This window comes from Stegostoma tigrinum, chromosome 17 (assembly GCF_030684315.1).
Source record: "Stegostoma tigrinum isolate sSteTig4 chromosome 17, sSteTig4.hap1, whole genome shotgun sequence".
In the NCBI taxonomy this organism is placed as follows: domain Eukaryota; kingdom Metazoa; phylum Chordata; class Chondrichthyes; order Orectolobiformes; family Stegostomatidae; genus Stegostoma; species Stegostoma tigrinum.
In genome coordinates, this window is record NC_081370.1 from 343,439 (window position 1) to 360,378 (window position 16,940).

Here is a 16,940-nt window from a genome sequence, read left to right on the forward strand (position 1 = left end):
CACATGCAGTGGATCACTCTGAAGTGCAATGTAGGCAAACACGGCAGTTTATTTTGCAGAAAGCAGAAAAGAATGAGTGACCATTGGTCTAGGCCCGAAATGTCAGCTTTTGTGCTCCTCAGATGCTGCTTGGCCTGCTGTGTTCATCCAGCCCCACACTTTGTTATTTCGGATTCTCCAGCATCTGCAGTTCCCATTATCTCTTGAGTGACCATTTGATGTGTTGCTCGTGGTTTTGGTGGAAATTGAAACATTGACCAGGACGTTAAGAAATACTCTCTAATTGTCCCCAATAGTGTTGACCGGGACCTTCTATAACTAATCTGAAGCAGAGACTGTCTTCAGAATATCACTGAAATGTTCCAGTGTAAGAGGAGGTTATTTGGCTCCTCACGTCTGTACTAGCTTTCTGAGTTTTATGACTTAGTGTCACTCTCCCGCTTTCCCCCCATAATCCTGAGTATTGCTTCCATTTAAATAATTATCTAATGCTGCCTCAGATGCTTCAAGGGAACTTGCCACCAAGACACTCCCAGGCAGTGCACTCCAGCATCTAATTATTCAGTGTGAAAAAGTTTTCTTTTTTGCAAATTGATTCAAATCTGTGACTGCTTGGTCCTTAGATTCTTTTATGAGGGGCAGCAGGTTCTCCCTGCTTACTCTGTCCAAGATCCTTCATGATTTTGCAAACTTCTATCAACCTGCTGTCATGTGTTCTGTGAAAGACAGTGCTCGAGTAATTCAGCATAGTTCTGGAATGTCATCATAGATTAGAATCATAGAATCCCTACAGTGTGGAAGCGGGACATTCAGCCCATCGAGACCACACCGGCCTTCCAAACAGCATCCCACCCAGACCCACCCTCCGCAACGCCAACTCTACCCCCATAACCCTACATTACATATGGCTAATCCATCTAGCCTGCACGTCCCTGGATACAGTGGGCAATTTCGCATGGCCAATGCACCGAACCTGTACATCTTTAGGACTGTGGAAGGAAACCAGAGGACTCGTAAGAAACCCACACAGGCACGGGGAGAATGTAGAAATTCCACACTGAGAGTGGAATTGAATCCAGGTCCGTGGCACTGAGAGTAGTTAATCGTTAAGTGGAGTTTACAACTACAAGGAAAACATTGTCTTTTATGTGAAGAACAATAGATACCTGAGATTGATTAGAAGGCAATAATCTCATCAAGATTTCACAATGCTGCAAGAGCAAAGATTTAGCTACTTATAATCATTACCTGAAATTTGAACTGATCTTGTAGGTTGTGACCATATTTAGCTGGCATGCCCTGAAACATAATAAAAATCTTTATCATTATGAAGGAGTTTCTTAGAGTGAAGGTGAAGAAGACGTTTATACTCATGGGTGAATCGAGGCAAGACACATGAATAGAAGCTAGGGAAGAAAGGAAACTAAAAATTTAAGGGGCATTTATTTCCAAGGCAGTAAAAATGTGGAACACACTTGAATAGATTGAAGCTGCATATAAAGACGAGGTTGAGGGCAATAGAGTGACATAAACCAACAGGAGAAAGAATAGGAGATTGTGTTGGCAATACAGACAATAATAAACTAACTGAAAGGGACTCTTAGCCATATAGTGACACAGCAAGGAAACTGGCCCTTTGGTCCAACTCGTTCACGCCGACCAAGTTTCCCAAACTAAAGTAGCCTGATTTGCCTGAATTTGGCCCATATCGCTCTAAACCTTTCCTATTTATGTACATATCCAAACGTCTTTTAAATGTTGAAATTGTACCCCCCTCGACCACTTCCTCTGGTAGCTGATTCCATACACACCAGCCTCTGTGTGTAAAAGTTGCCCTCAGGTGCTTTTTAAATCTTGCCCCTCTCACCTTAAACCTGTGACCTCTAGTTTAAGACTCTTATAGGATGGTGAAGATGAAAATTAGAAATTACTGTTGACACCGAGGTCCCTCTGCTTCCTTGACCCACTTCTCATTGAATTGTTGATCACCACATTTTCCTTCCTGTACTACATATTAGTGGCTTTATAACTAACTCTCTACTCAGTTATTCTCCCGCTGTCCCATTCCTTTTCAAAACTGCCAATATTAAACTGCCAAAAAAATACCCTTGACCTCGCCTATCCTCGCAAATTATCACTGTAGCTCCCACATCCCTCTGCTCTTTGAGAGTGCTGTTACTTCTTAAATCCAAACCCATCTTCCCTGCACCTTCCTGTTTGAATTAGTAATCATGTTTCCATTCCTATCAATAGCACTGCAGCGACATTTATCAAAATCACAAGTAATATCATCCCTGGCCATGTGGTACTTTCTAGCACTGGGCTTCCAAAGCATGTAATCTGATTGGCTATGGTTCTACATCTCTTCCTTTGTCCAATCCTATGTCCTCCTTTCATTCCACTCTTACCTATCCAACCACAGACATTACAATGACAGCATCTTCACTTCCTCCCATGGCACTATTACCTTCAGAGTTCCCTAAGGATCCATGCTTGACACCTCCAATTCCCTCATTTACAAGTTGCATGTTTGAAACATCAAAAACAGACACCTTTTGGAAACATCTAACTCTGCCTCACCATCAGATCTCTTAACTTCACCACTCCTGATGTGTCTATCCAACGTCCAGTCTTGGATGAGCCCGAGTTTCTTTCAGTTAAAGACGAAGGTTATCGTCTTTGGCTTCTGAGACAAATCCCAAGCATTTGGATTGATACTCATCCCTGCCTGGCCACACAACTATTTGCAGCCTCAACAAGTCATTTTGTCACAAACGTGAAGTTTGTAATATTGTGTTGGGATCCTTGCAGAGTGCCTGAGGACGTCCAGCAGGCGATTGTTTTCCAGACCTCAAAAGATACAGGCAAGGAGCCAAAGGATTGAACATTATCTCACTGTTTAAAAAGGATGCAAGGGTTCATCCAAAAACTAATAAACTATTCAATTTGACTCTGGTGGTTCACAAATTGTTGCAATCTGAAGTGATTGTAATGAGGTCAGCCAGGTAGACCCTCTGAATATGAGTTCCCCGATTGGGGCCGCTAATTTGATCCAATCAGGGAGCCCTGGCTGACAGATAACTACAGGACTGTCTGATAGCTTGTCACACTAAGATCTGCCTCTGCGGGAGCTGGATCAGTGTCACATGTTAAATAAAGGGTGACTTGGTGACAGGATATTGGCCTGTGAGTTATTTCAGAATCAATTCTAAGAGGCAAGATAAACAATCACTTAGAAAAGCAGGGATTAATCATGGATAGTCAGCATGGTTTTGTAAAAGGAAGATTGTATCTTATCAACTACATCAAATTTCTTGAGGAGGTAGCAAGGAGGATTGATGAGGATAGTGCAGTGGACGTTGTTTATGTGGATTTTTGTAAGGCATTTTGAAAAGGCCCCACAGGGAAGACTTTCAGAAATATAAAATCGCACGGGATACAATGAATATGTTGAAGTGGGCCCAAAGTTAGCTCAGTGATGTATAACAGAGGTTAATGGTCAATGGATGTTTTGTGAATGGAACGTGGATTTTGGCACATTCTATAGAAGTCTGTATTGAGGCCCTTTCTGTTTGTTAAATATATTAATGATTTGGACTTAAATATGGTGGTGTGATTGGCAAATTTGCACATGTCAAAAGTTAGCTGTATTGGGGATAATGAGAAGCCCAGATGCAAGAGAGTCCGAGAAAACAAAGTGTGGAGCTGGATGAACACAGCAGGCCTAGCAGCATCTCAGGAGCACAAAAGCTGACGTTTCGTGCCTAGACCCTTCAGCAGAGAGGGGGGTCTAGGCCCCAAACATCAGCTTCTGTGCTCCTGAGATGCTGCTTGGCCTGCTGTGTTCATCCAGCTTCACACTTTGTCATCTCAAAAGTTAGCTATGTAGTTTGAGAGCTAAGAGGTAGCTGTTGTCTCCAGAATGATATCAATCATTTGTGACAATATGGTGAATGAAATTCAGTTCAGAGAGGTGTAAGGTCATGCATTTGGGGAAGGCAAACTAAGCAAGGGAGTGCACAACAGCCGTTGGGAGTATAGAGAGGGATGGAGGGAGTAAGAGACTTAAAATGTTTGCACACAGGTCCCGGAAGGTGACAGGGCAGTTGAAGAAGGTGGTAAGGAATATGGAGTACTTTCCTTTCTTGGATGAGGCTTCAAAAGTAATGCTGGAACTATATAACACGCTTGTTAGGCCACTGCTGAAAGTTTGTGCAGTTCTGGTTACTACACTACATGATGGATGTGATTGCTGCAGAGACAGTACAGAGGAGATTTACAAGAATGTTTCTATGGCTGGAAAATTGCAGCTATTGGATGGGCCATGGTTATTTTCTTTAGAATAGACGGGTGCTGACTGGGGAGTTAAGAGAGCGGCACCAAGTTATGAGGATCTTGAGTACGGAGGATAGGGAAGGCCTGTTGCCCATAGCAGGGGCTCCAATTCCCAGGGGCCAGAGCTAAGAGGTGATTGGTGGAAGAGTTAGAGATGACATGAAGAAATTGCCCAGATGTTGGCATGTACCTGGCGCACACTGCTCATTTGGTGTTTGAGGTAGAAACTCTTAGCTCATTTCAAATGATCTATACCCTGAACTGCTGTAACCTTTTAGGCTACAGGTGCTAGATGGTGAGATAAAATGAAAATGGTTAGCTTACTTTTCTTCTCTTCTTTGACTGACACAGCTGTGATGGGCTGAATAGCTTCCTTCTGTGCTGTAAGGTTCTTATGACTGTATGGTTCTGTGAGACTGACCCATATAGATTAGGGTAAAGTGGAGGAATGAAAGGGCCATGTGTCTTATCCTGAAATTTGCCCAGCAACAGGTTTGGATAGCTGAAGGAGGGTCTTTGTTGGTCTTTTCGAAAAAGTGTTCAAGGTATTCACACCCATAAACCATGACCAAAGCATCTGCGCTGATGGTGCATAGACTGTTAGTCTCTGAACTCTTAGTAATGTCAGGTTTTGTAAATGGTTATACTTTAAACTAGTTATTTAATTCCAAGTTAGAATGAAATTGAGAGTCATGAGTACAGTTAATTAGCATTTCTGCCTGGATTGAAGGCCCGTGCGATTGACATTGTCATAGAGATGCTCTTCGAGCGCGGGAAAAGTCCAAAGGAAGCTATTGTGGGATTGGGTGTAGGTTTTCTGAAAAAAAATTCACACACAATTTTACAACCATGGGCGTTCTGCAAGAATCTGAGAGAGAGAAAAAGAGAGAGAGAGCAGAGAGACAGAGCAGCAAGTCTCCAATATTCACCACACAGGATGCGGGTGGGACCTTGTGCCCTGATTGAAGAAGACCAAGTTTGTAATGGATTAAATGAAGCTGGACATTTCACCCAGTTTGATGAGAGGATGGGGCATCTGAAATGCCCCTCTTCATTAAGGTTTGGTGAGTGTGGAGAAGTTATTTCGTTCTTTGTTCTAGTTTATTGAGAGTGAACTGTCTACTTAAGGGATGGCGTAAGTTATAACAGTGGAGATGGATTTTAAGTTGCCTTTATTGTTAAATGGGGAATCAATTCTGCAGTCTAGCAAGCAAGTTTGCACCAAATAGTATTTAGTCAATGTTGATTTTAGTTTGTTTGCTATGAGCAAAATCTGATTGTAACCTCAAATCCACATTCCTGTCTAGTCTTAATAACCTTTCAGCCCCATTACTTAAAAAGAATCTATTGAACTCTGCCTTAAAAATGTTGAAACACCCCACATCTACCAGGTTTTCAGGAAGAGAGTTTCAAAGAGACGTGTCTGTTTGTATAAAAGAATTTCACATTATTTCCGATTTATTTGGATGGTGCCTATTTTAAGCAATTTTCCCTGATTTTAGATTCACCAATAAGAGTAAAAGTCATCTCCAAATCTACCCTGTCAAGAACCCTCAGGATCTTATATATTTCAATATAGTTGCCTCTTACTGTTATGGACTCCAGCGAATATAAGCCCAGTATGCCCATTCTTTCTTCATAGGGTAACACACCCACTTAGCCCACTCTGAACTGGCTACAAAAAATTATACGTTCAGATCCCTGTGCACCTTGGAGCTTCACAATTGTTCACTATGTAGATAGTGTGCTTTTCTATTATTCTTCCTTCTTCGATGGATAAGTTCTCATTTGCCGGGATTATACTCAATTTGCCGCATCTTTGCCAACATGTTTAACCTATCCATATATTTTTGTGGCCTCCTTATTTCCTCTTCACAACTTTATTTTCTACAGATCATTGTGTCATCAGCAAATTTGGCAACTGTACCTCCCATTACTTAACTGGGACATTTATATAAACTGTAAATAGTCGAAGTTCCATCACTGACCCATGCGGCACACAACTTGCCACATCTTACCAGCCTGAAAGTGACACATTTATGGCTCTTCTCTGCCCCCCAGTCTTCCACCAATACCAATATAGTAGCCCTTACACCAATAAACTTTTAATTTTTTTTGCAATTACCTTTCATGTGGTGCTTTATCAAATGCCTTCTAGAAATCTAAGTACAGAATATTCATTGGTTCCCCTTATTCCACAAGCCACATCCTCAAAGAACTCAAAGGATTGGTTAAACATGGTTTCCCTTTTGCATTCAAAATCTTGCTGTGTGATCGATCTATTCAGCCATTCACTGCAAGTTTGAATTTCCTTTTTTAAAGTTATCAGTCTCTACGAGGAGCATAACAATTTGACGCTGTCGAGTTTCTAATCCCAGATATCTCAACATTATTCAAGTGATTTATTTCCACTGCTGTAACATTGCCTGCCTCCTCTCTGGATTAATCTACCTCTGCTGAAACCCTCACCCACACTTTTTCCAATTCTAGGCTCAGCTTTTTCAATGCTCTCCTATGTACGATCCTGCCCTCTGAGCTTATACTTATCAGAGCTCTTTGGCTGACATCTTAGTCCATTTCCACTCCTAGTCATCTGTGACTGCTATCTTTCTAGGCTAAATAAACTGTTAGTCCCCAAGCAGTGTGATTTAAAATCTCAGAGATAATGGGAACTGCAGATGCTGGAGAATCCAAGATAATAAAATGTGAGGCTGGATGAACACAGCAGGCCAAGCAGCATCTCAGGAGCACAAAAGCTGACGTTTCGGGCCTAGACCCTTCATCAGAGAGGGGGATGGGGTGAGGGTTCTGGAATAAATCGGGAGAGAGGGGGAGGCGGACTGAAGATGGTGAGAAAAGAAGATAGGTGGAGAGAGTATAGGTGGGGAGGTAGGGAGGGGATAGGTCAGTCCAGGGAAGACGGACAGGTCAAGGAGGTGGGATGAGGTTAGTAGGTAGGAGATGGGGGTGCGGCTTGGGGTGGGAGGAAGGGATGGGTGAGAGGAAGAACAGGTTAGGGAGGCAGAGACAGGTTGGACTGGTTTTGGGATGCAGTGGGTGGAGGGGATGAGCTGGGCTGGTTGTGTGGTGCAGTGGGGGGAGGGGACGAACTGGGCTAGTTTAGGGATGCGGTGGGGGAGGGGGAGATTTTGAAGCTGGTGAAGTCCACATTGATGCCATTAGGCTGCAGGGTTCCCAAGCGGAATATGAGTTGCTGTTCCTGCAACCTTCGGGTGGCATCATTGTGGCATTGCAGGAGGCCCATGATGGACAAGTCATCTAAAGAATGGGAGGGGGAGTGGAAATGGTTTGCGACTGGGAGGTGCAGTTGTTTATTGCAAACCGAGCGGAGGTGTTCTGCAAAGCGGTCCCCAAGCCTCCGCTTGGTTTCCCCAGTGTAGAGGAAGCCACACCGGGTACAGTGGATGCAGTATACCACATTGGCAGATGTGCAGGTGAACCTCTGCTTAATGTGAAAAATCATCTTGGGGCCTGGGATGGGGGTGAGGGAGGAGGTGTGGGGGCAAGTGTAGCATTTCCTGTGGTTGCAGGGGAAGGTGCCGGGTGTGGTGGGGTTGGAGGGCAGTGTGGAGCGAACAAGGGAGTCACGGAGAGAGTGGTCTCTCCGGAAAGCAGACAGGGGTGGGGATGGAAAAATGTCTTGGGTGGTGGGGTCGGATTGTAGATGGCGGAAGTGTTGGAGGATGATGCGTTGTATCCGGAGGTTGGTGGGGTGGTGTGTGAGAACGAGGGGGATCCTCTTTGGGCGGTTGTGGCAGGGCCGGGGTGTGAGGGATGTGTTGCGGGAAATGCAGGAGACGCGGTCAAGGGCGTTCTCGATCACTGTGGGGGGCAAGTTGCGGTCCTTGAAGAACTTGGACATCTGGGATGTGCGGGAGTGGAATGTCTTATCGTGGGAGCAGATGCGGCGGAGGCGGAGGAATTGGGAATAGGGGATGGAATTTTTGCAGGAGGGTGGGTGGGAGGAGGTGTATTCTAGGTAGCTGTGGCAGTCGGTGGGCTTGAAATGGACATCAGTTACAAGCTGGTTGCCTGAGATGGAGACTGAGAGATCCAGGAAGGTGAGGGATGTGCTGGAGATGGCCCAGGTGAACTGAAGGTTGGGGTGGAAGGTGTTGGTGAAGTGGATGAACTGTTTGAGCTCCTCTGGGGAGCAAGAGGCGGCGCCGATACAGTCATCAATGTACCGGAGGAAGAGATGGTGTTTGGGGCCTGTGTAGGTGCGGAAGAGGGACTGTTCCACGTAACCTACAAAGAGGCAGGCATAGCTGGAGCCCATGCGGGTGCCCATGGCCACCCCCTTAGTCTGTAGGAAGTGGGAGGAGTCGAAAGAGAATTTGTTGAGGGTGAGGACGAGTTTGGCTAGGCGGATGAGGGTGTCGGTGGAGGGGGACTGGTCGGGCCTGCAGGACAGGAAGAAGCGGAGTGCCTTGAGGCCATCTGCATGCGGAATGCAGGTGTATAGGGACTGGACGTCCATGGTGAAAATGAGGTGTTGGGGGCCAGGGAATTGGAAGCCCTGGAGGAGGTGGAGGGCGTGGGTGGTGTCACGGACATAGGTAGGGAGTTCCTGGACCAAAGGGGAGAAAATGGAGTCCAGATAGGTGGAGATGAGTTCGGTGGGGCAGGAGCAGGCTGATGCTTGACCAGGGCAGGCAGGTTTGTGGATTTTGGGAAGGAGATAGAAACGGGCCGTGCGGGGTTGGGGAACAATGAGGTTGGAGGCTGTGGGTGGGAGGTCCCCTGAGGTGATGAGGTCATGAATGGTGTTGGAGATGATGGTTTGGTGCTCAGGTGTGGGGTCATGATCGAGGGGGCAGTACGAGGTGGTGTCGGAGAGTTGGCGTCTGGCCTCGGCGATGTAGAGGTCAGTGCGCCATACTACCACTGCGCCACCCTTGTCTGCGGGTTTGTTGGTGAGGTTGGAGTTGGAGCGGAGGGAGCGGAGGGCAGCCCGTTCTGCGGGGGAGAGGTTAGAGTGGGTGAGAGGGGTGGAGAGGTTGAGGCGGTTAATGTCTCGACGGCAGTTGGAGATGAAGAGGTCGAAAATCTCATTCGGCTTTTGAATCTCTAAAGAGGTCCTAACTCATAATATTGTGACGGTTGAATATTAAGTTACTAATTGTTTGTTGCATTTTGATGTTGCTATGTAATTAAAATGTTTAATGAATGTGTTGACCTGAACTATGATGTATAGCCTTACAGCATATTATCCAACAACAAACGTGAACGGAAGTGTGAGAAGGATAATCAGCACAAGCACCAGCTTGAAATGTGCAAAGGGGAAAAAATCTAATTCTGAATTGCAGAACACCCATTCTGCTAAAAGTGGCAGTTTCAGATCACAGGGGAAGGAATTGAAATGTTGCTGTGAATGTGTGAGAAAGGGCATGAGTGATTGTGAATAGAAAGAGGGCGATGTTGCTGTTTCTGATCAGGCTAGACATTGAAATTGTCACATCTCGGAAGGCGCATGACCCACAAGTTTCATGATGTGAAAACCTGAAATTGAATTGTTGGGTGGCCATGGATTGAAAGTGACAATTTAGCAAAATCCTGCTGTTCGGTATCTTTTATTTCATTTTAATGAATGATTTCATTGTACAGTGCAGTGTAGTAAAGGTGAAAGTGAGTTGTCATTTCTTTTGCATGTTAACAATACCGATCCTGTGAATGCCTGGCAGTGGGACCTCATGTTTAAGCAAAAAGTTTGTGCCCCATGGATGGGTTGGATGTAGGTTTATAACTGAGATTACCCATAGCAGTGACACAGCGTAACTTATGGAGAGAATTAACAGAGACTTTTGGAATACTGCATGCAATTCTGGTCTCCCTCCTATCGGAAGGATATTGTGAAACTTGGAAGGGTTCAGAAATGATTTACAAGGATGTCGCTGGGGTTTGAAGTTTGTTGCTACAGGGAGAGGCTGAACAAGCTGGGGATATTTTCCCTGGAGTGTCTGAGGCTGAGGGGTGACCTTGAAGAGGTTTATAAAATCATGGAGGGGCAAGGCCAGGGCAAATAGCTAAGGTTTTTTCCTTGGGGCGGGGGAGTCCAAAACTAGAGGGGCATAGGTTTAAGGTGAGAGGGGAAAGGTTTAAAAGGGACTGAAGGAGCAACTTTTTCACGCAGAGGGTGTCGTGTGTTTGGAATGAGCTGCCAGAGGAAGTGGTGGAGACTAGTACCTGTTCAACATTTAAAAGGGGTCTGGATGGATACGTGGATAGGAAGGGTTTAGAGGGATATGAGCCAAATGCTGGCAAATAGGGACTAGATTTATCTAGGATATCTGCTTGGCATGGATGGGTTGGATCGAAGGGTCTGTTTCTGTGCTGTGCGTCTCTATGGCTCCCATAGTTATCATGAATTTCGATGGAGTAGGTTGGCTTACTTGGCGAGAGCCACAGGGGTGGGGGGAGGGTTGATGTGGGTGGAGACTTAACTTTCACACAATAAAGAACAGAAACAGGTTTAAGAACTTTCATAAAGGGGTTTGGCTGCTTTTGCAGAGCTATGTGGAAATCTTGAGCTCTCTTTAAAGAGGTGACAGACTCACCATGGGCACAGCAGCTCCCATGAATGGGGTAAGATAGAAATATAGGGCTCATACAATAGGAATCACAGTCCTACAGCACGGAGATGGGCCCTTCAGCCCAAACTGGTTCATGCCAACAAAGATGTCCATCCACGCTAAATTCATTTCCCTGTACTTGGCCTGTAACCTTCTAAACCTTTCCTATCCATGATGCGGAGGTGCTGGTGTTGGACTGGGGTGGACAAGGTTGGAAATCACACGACACCAGTTTATAGCCCAACAGGTTTATTTGAAAACACAAGCTTTTGAAGCCTCCATTCTTCTTCAGGTGTTAGTGAGAGAGGTGACGTCACACACAGAATTTGTAAGTAAAAGAAAAAAGAGTCACCCCCATTGATGAGGCTATATTAAACAAACCTAAGATGCTGTGGAATTGTTCACCAGGTAGAAGGTTTTAATTGATTATAATATATATGTAAATCCCCAATTCCTTTGAAGTCACTATCATAAGAGAACTAAAGGTTTTATTAGTGTAAAGAGAAAGTGACGTTTTAGGTCAGGCAACGCACGTTTGGTGTGAGGCTTTGTTTGGAATCTGTGTTTTTGTTGGATTCAGACTGGTTTTATTTCTAAAGTAAAGTAAGAATTTATAAAATGTTACATTGACTGACTGTCTATAAATTGTGTGCTTTTTGAGCAAATTAGAATGTAGCTGAAAATACAAATTCATCCTGTAGATTCAAGTGTGCTTTGTGTGTGTGTGTTTGTGTGCGTGCGTGTGTGTGTGCGCGTGTGTGTGAGAGTGTAAAGTGTAGAGTGGCATGGCAGCGTGTGTGTGTGTGTGTGTGTGTGTGTGTGAGAGAGAGAGTGTGGTGGGGACACCTGTGGTGTGACATGAAATCAAGATCCTGGTTGAGGCTGTTCTCATGTTGTCAACCAGGCGCGTGTGTGTGAGAGTGTAAAGTGTAGAGTGTGTGTGAGAGTGTAGAGTGTGGATGGGGTCACCTGCAGTGCGACATGAACCCAAGATCCTGATCCTGGTTGACGACATGAGAACAGCCTCAACCAGGATCTTGATTTCATGTCACACCACAGGTGTCCCCACCACACTCTCTCTCTCACACACACACACACACACACACACACACACACACACACACGCTGCCATGCACATACACATACACACAAATCAACAGGGTGAGTTTGTATTTGCAGATACATTCTATTTTCTTCAATTTATATACAGTCAGTCAATTCCTACTTTAGATGTAAAGCTAGCCTGTCTCCAAACCAAAACACAAACAGATTCTAAACAAGGCCTCACACCTAACAGGCATTGCCTGATCTAAAGTATCACCTGTTCTTTACACTAATAAAACCTTTAGTTCTCTCAGGACAGTGACTTCAAAGGAATCAGGGATTTACATATAAATCAATTAAAACCTTCTACCTGATTAAAGATTTAACTGCACCTCAGGTTTGTATAATACATCCTCATTAGTGGTGTGACCCTTTGACCTTTTTCTTATAAATTCTGTGTCTGCTATGCCACCTGTCTCACCAACACCTGAAGAAGGAGTGAGGCTCCCCAAACTCATTTTCAAATAAACCTGTTGGACCATAACCTGGTGTCATGTGGTTTCTGACATTTTCCTAACTATGTGTTAATCCAAATGCCTTTTAAATGTTATTAATGTACCCACCTTAACCACTTCCATATGTGTACCACCTTCTGTGTAAATAAGTCACCCCTCGGGCTCCCATATATTCTTTCCCCTCTTACCTTAAACTGATGCTGTCTAGTCCTTGATTTCCAAACCTGGGAAAAAGACTGATTGCATTCACCCCATCCATGCGTCTCATGGTTTTATATACTTGTATAAGATAACCTCTCTGTCTCCTACACTCTAACGAAAAATGTCCTAGCTTGCCTAACATCTCCCTATTACTCAGTTCTGCAGCATTCTTGTAATTTTCTTCTGCACATTTTCCAGTTTAATAACAACCTTACTGTAGCAAGGTGACCAAAACTGAACACAATACTCCATGTGCAGCCTCACCAACATCCTACAGAAGTGTAACGTAACTTACCAACTTCTGTGCCTAGTACCCTGACTAATGAAGGCCAGTGTGCTAAAAGCCTTCTTCACTGCCTGTCTACCTGTGACTCCACTTTCAGAGAGCCGTGCACCTGAGCTTCAAGGTCCCTCTTTCCACTACACTCCTTAAAGCCCTACCATTCATCATGAAACTCCTGCCTTGATTTGACTTTCCAAAATGCAACACCTCACACTTATCTATATTAAACCCCATTTGCCACTTCCTGGCCCACCTCCCCAGCTGATTGAAATCCTGCTGCAATTTATGATAACCTTGCCCACCATCCACGATACCGTATATTTTCGTGTCATCCGCAAACTTACTAATCATGCCTTGTACATTTTCCTCTAAATCATTTGTACACATAACAAATGGCAAAGGGCCTCCAGTGTGACAAGCATCCTTCCACTATTCTCTGTTTCGTGCCAATTGTGTATCCAATCTGCCAGCTCCCCCTGGATTCCATTCAATCTAACCTTCCAGAGTAGCCTTCCATGTGAAACTTATCAAAGGCCTGACTGAAATCCATATGGACTATATGTACTTCCCTGTCCTCATCAGCATTCCTGGCCACTTCATCAAAGAACACTAACAAATTTGAGAGGCGTGTCTCCCACGCATGAAGCCGTGCTGGCCACCTCCAATCAAACCCTGTCTTTCTAAATGTATTCTTTTGCGTGCCTGTCTTTATGATTTTGTGAGATGTTCTCCCAGATGGAAGAAGAGAGGAGAATTTGGAGACAGAATCACCATTGTGGGTGCAGACATGTACCTACAGACCTAGACTAAGCCATGTGCTGAACAAAACTGAATATCTTGATTGACTATATAAGATAGTTACAATCGCTCAGCCTACCCTTGGGTGCTTCAGCTCTGAGCGTTGTAAGTCATCAAATGCTATGGTATAGATTAACAGTGATTGATCCAACAAGTATTTTATTCCTGATCACAATAGACAATGGGAACAGGAGCTGTCCCTTGAACTTAATCCACAACACAATAGGATCGTGGCTGATCCAACTCTCTTCACATCCCAGTTCCCACTTTTTCCCCATAACACTCGATTCCCTGACTTTTCAAGAATCAATCTGTCTGAGCCTTACATAGACGCAAGGTCTCTGTCCCCACAGCCCTCTGTGGCAAAGAGTTTCAAAGATTGTCAGCCCTCTGAGAGAAGATATTCCTCCTCATCTCAGTCCTACATTGGCGCCCTTGTATTCAGAGACTATGCCACCTGGTCCCATATTCTCCCATGAGGGTGAACATCCTCTCAGCATTTAACCTGTCAAGCCCCTTAAGAATCTGAAATGTTTCACTGAGATCACCTCTCATTCTTCTAAACCCCAGTGAATACAGTCCCAAGATAATAAAATGTGAGGCTGGATGAACACAGCAGGCCAAGCAGCATCTCAGGAGCACAAAAGCTTGCAGAGATGCTGCTTGGCCTGCTGTGTTCATCCAGCCTCACATTTTATTATCTTGGAATTCTCCAGCATCTGCAGTTCCCATTATCTCTGAATACAGTCCCAGCCTATTTAACATAAAGACAATAAAACAATCCCTCACAGGAAAATCTCAGTCACTTGTAACACAATCCCTCCATACCAGGGAGCATCCTAGTGAACCCTCTGTCAACTGCCTCCAATGTAGTGATATCTTTTCTTAAATAAGAGAACCAAGACAGCTCACAGCTCTCCAGATGTGGCCGCACCAGCACCTTGTACAATACGTTGCTATGAAAAGACACTGAATGAAATCCTGTGTCTGTATCCTGCTCCCAAGACATGCGGTACCTTTTTTTTCATATTAGCAGATTATTTAGGGGCAAGTGGGAATCTAAGGGCAACAAAAGGTGAACGAGAACTCAAATTCTGATGGAGAAGGGAGGCCAAGACATGATTCACTATATCAACTCCACAGCAATCAGTGGGAAGTTGGGGCTGAACTGAAATGAGCCATTAGTAATTTTAACAAAAAACGGACTAAGTAGAGACCACCAGTACAACACTTCTTACTCACACTAGCTTTTCTTGGCTGAGGACACTGAAGAGTGTTTTGTTCCCCTTTCTATTTTAGACTCTCATTGATAGCTCACTCAAGTACAAACCTGTCTGGGTCAGACACAAGTGTGTGGCGACACTTGGTGCTTCCTGTGTAGAAGGTCACTCAGCAATGTTCCTATACATGCATTCGTATAAAACTTATTCTATATGGTGCAGGAATACTCAGGAGAGAGAGGCGGCAGTCGAAACAATGAACTCTTCAAGTTTGATCAGGCTGCATGAAACCACAGATCAACATTTGGTAAATTTAGCCACTGTAACTGAGGAGGAACAGAATCCTGCTTCAATTAACACAGGTTTATTTTTATTATGGATCTCTTCTCTTGCTTCATCTCCTGTTACATACTGTACATATTTTCTTTCCTTTACAAGTCCGTACGGTCTTTTTATAATGAGAGTTTTAGCTTCATTGGTATAGAAATCATTTAATCCACGCCCTCTCTGGAATTAATATTAACTTCTCAGCCTCTTCCAATTACTTAACTATTCCCAACCTTTCTTAAAATACAGTGCACAGTGCGAGTTTCTAAGTTACAATAAGTAACATGCAACTACAGAAGAAAGTGCTTTAAAGGTTTATGAGACTTATATCAAAACTGAGCTAAAAGATCTAAAAAGCTGCAATTTCTATCTCAACAAAAAAACAAGAACTGCAGATGCTGGAGAATCCGAGATAACAAGGTGTGGAGCTGGATGAACACAGCAGGCCAAGCAGCATGTCAGGAGCACAAAAGCTGACGGTTCGGGCCTAGACCCTCCTAAGATTGCTGCTGCTTTGCAACCTGTTCGTTCCCTGCATGCTACATTCCTGATTGCCATGCTTCTACGGACCCATGCACTTTAAATAGAGCAACAGGTGAGAGTTGACCTGAAGGGAGCATTTTGAATTGCATAAGGTTGACATACAGAAATTTTAGTGTAGATTTTATTGTCATGTGTACTCAAGTACAGAAATACAGGAGTGGAGTGAAAAGTGTACAGTGTCACCACGCATGGGACCATCTTAGGTACCGAGATACCTAAGTACAAAAAACTGAAGGCACAAAGCAGTAAAAGAAACAAAGTTAAAAAAAATTACCTTCATACAGTAAGTAGAAAAATGTAGAAATGAGATAATAGTTAACATTAAAGTCCTTTTTGGTATAAACTAGAAAAATTAACTTAAGTTAGAAATTTGTTTCTATTTGTGGGGGAGGCCAAAGCTGGAGGCAATGAATATAAAATGATCACAAATAAATCCCATTAAAATTTCAGAAGTCTCTTTGCACAGACAGTTATTGGATGGTTGCTACCACATGGCATCATTTGTGGTTTGTGGGATTTCGCAGTGTGTCGTCTGGGCATCTAATGGTAAAAAGTACATCTTTGATTCTAAAGCATTTTGAACCATCCTGAAGTAAATGCAAATTCTACTTTTCTTCATTTTGTAAAAGGGAGACAGGTCACCTGCTCTCTACAGTATCAGTTCCAGCATCTTTTGACAGGTCAAGTTACCTTGAGGTAACTTGGGAAACTCATTGGCTGTAAAATCCCTCAATCAACCCTCCATAGTGATAATCAGTGAACCGACACCCTGAATTTTAGGTCCAATTTTAACCTGATGAGTGACAATGGGGAGATTCAGGTCAGATACCTCTTTTGCACTCCCAGGATCTCCATAGATCATTTCTTGTCAATTTCTCACTCATTAACATTGGCATTTCACATTCCATGCAATGCCTGGCTGATGGATTTGTGTTGTAATTTCCTGAAGGTAAAGTCTTCTGACAAAGATGGCACAACAGGTTTAATTTTAATCCCTCTCCTGCACCTCACTTTAGTGAATTTGTCTTCTTTCTCTGCAACCAGGAATTATGATCCCTGTATTCTATCGCTGCTGGGGATA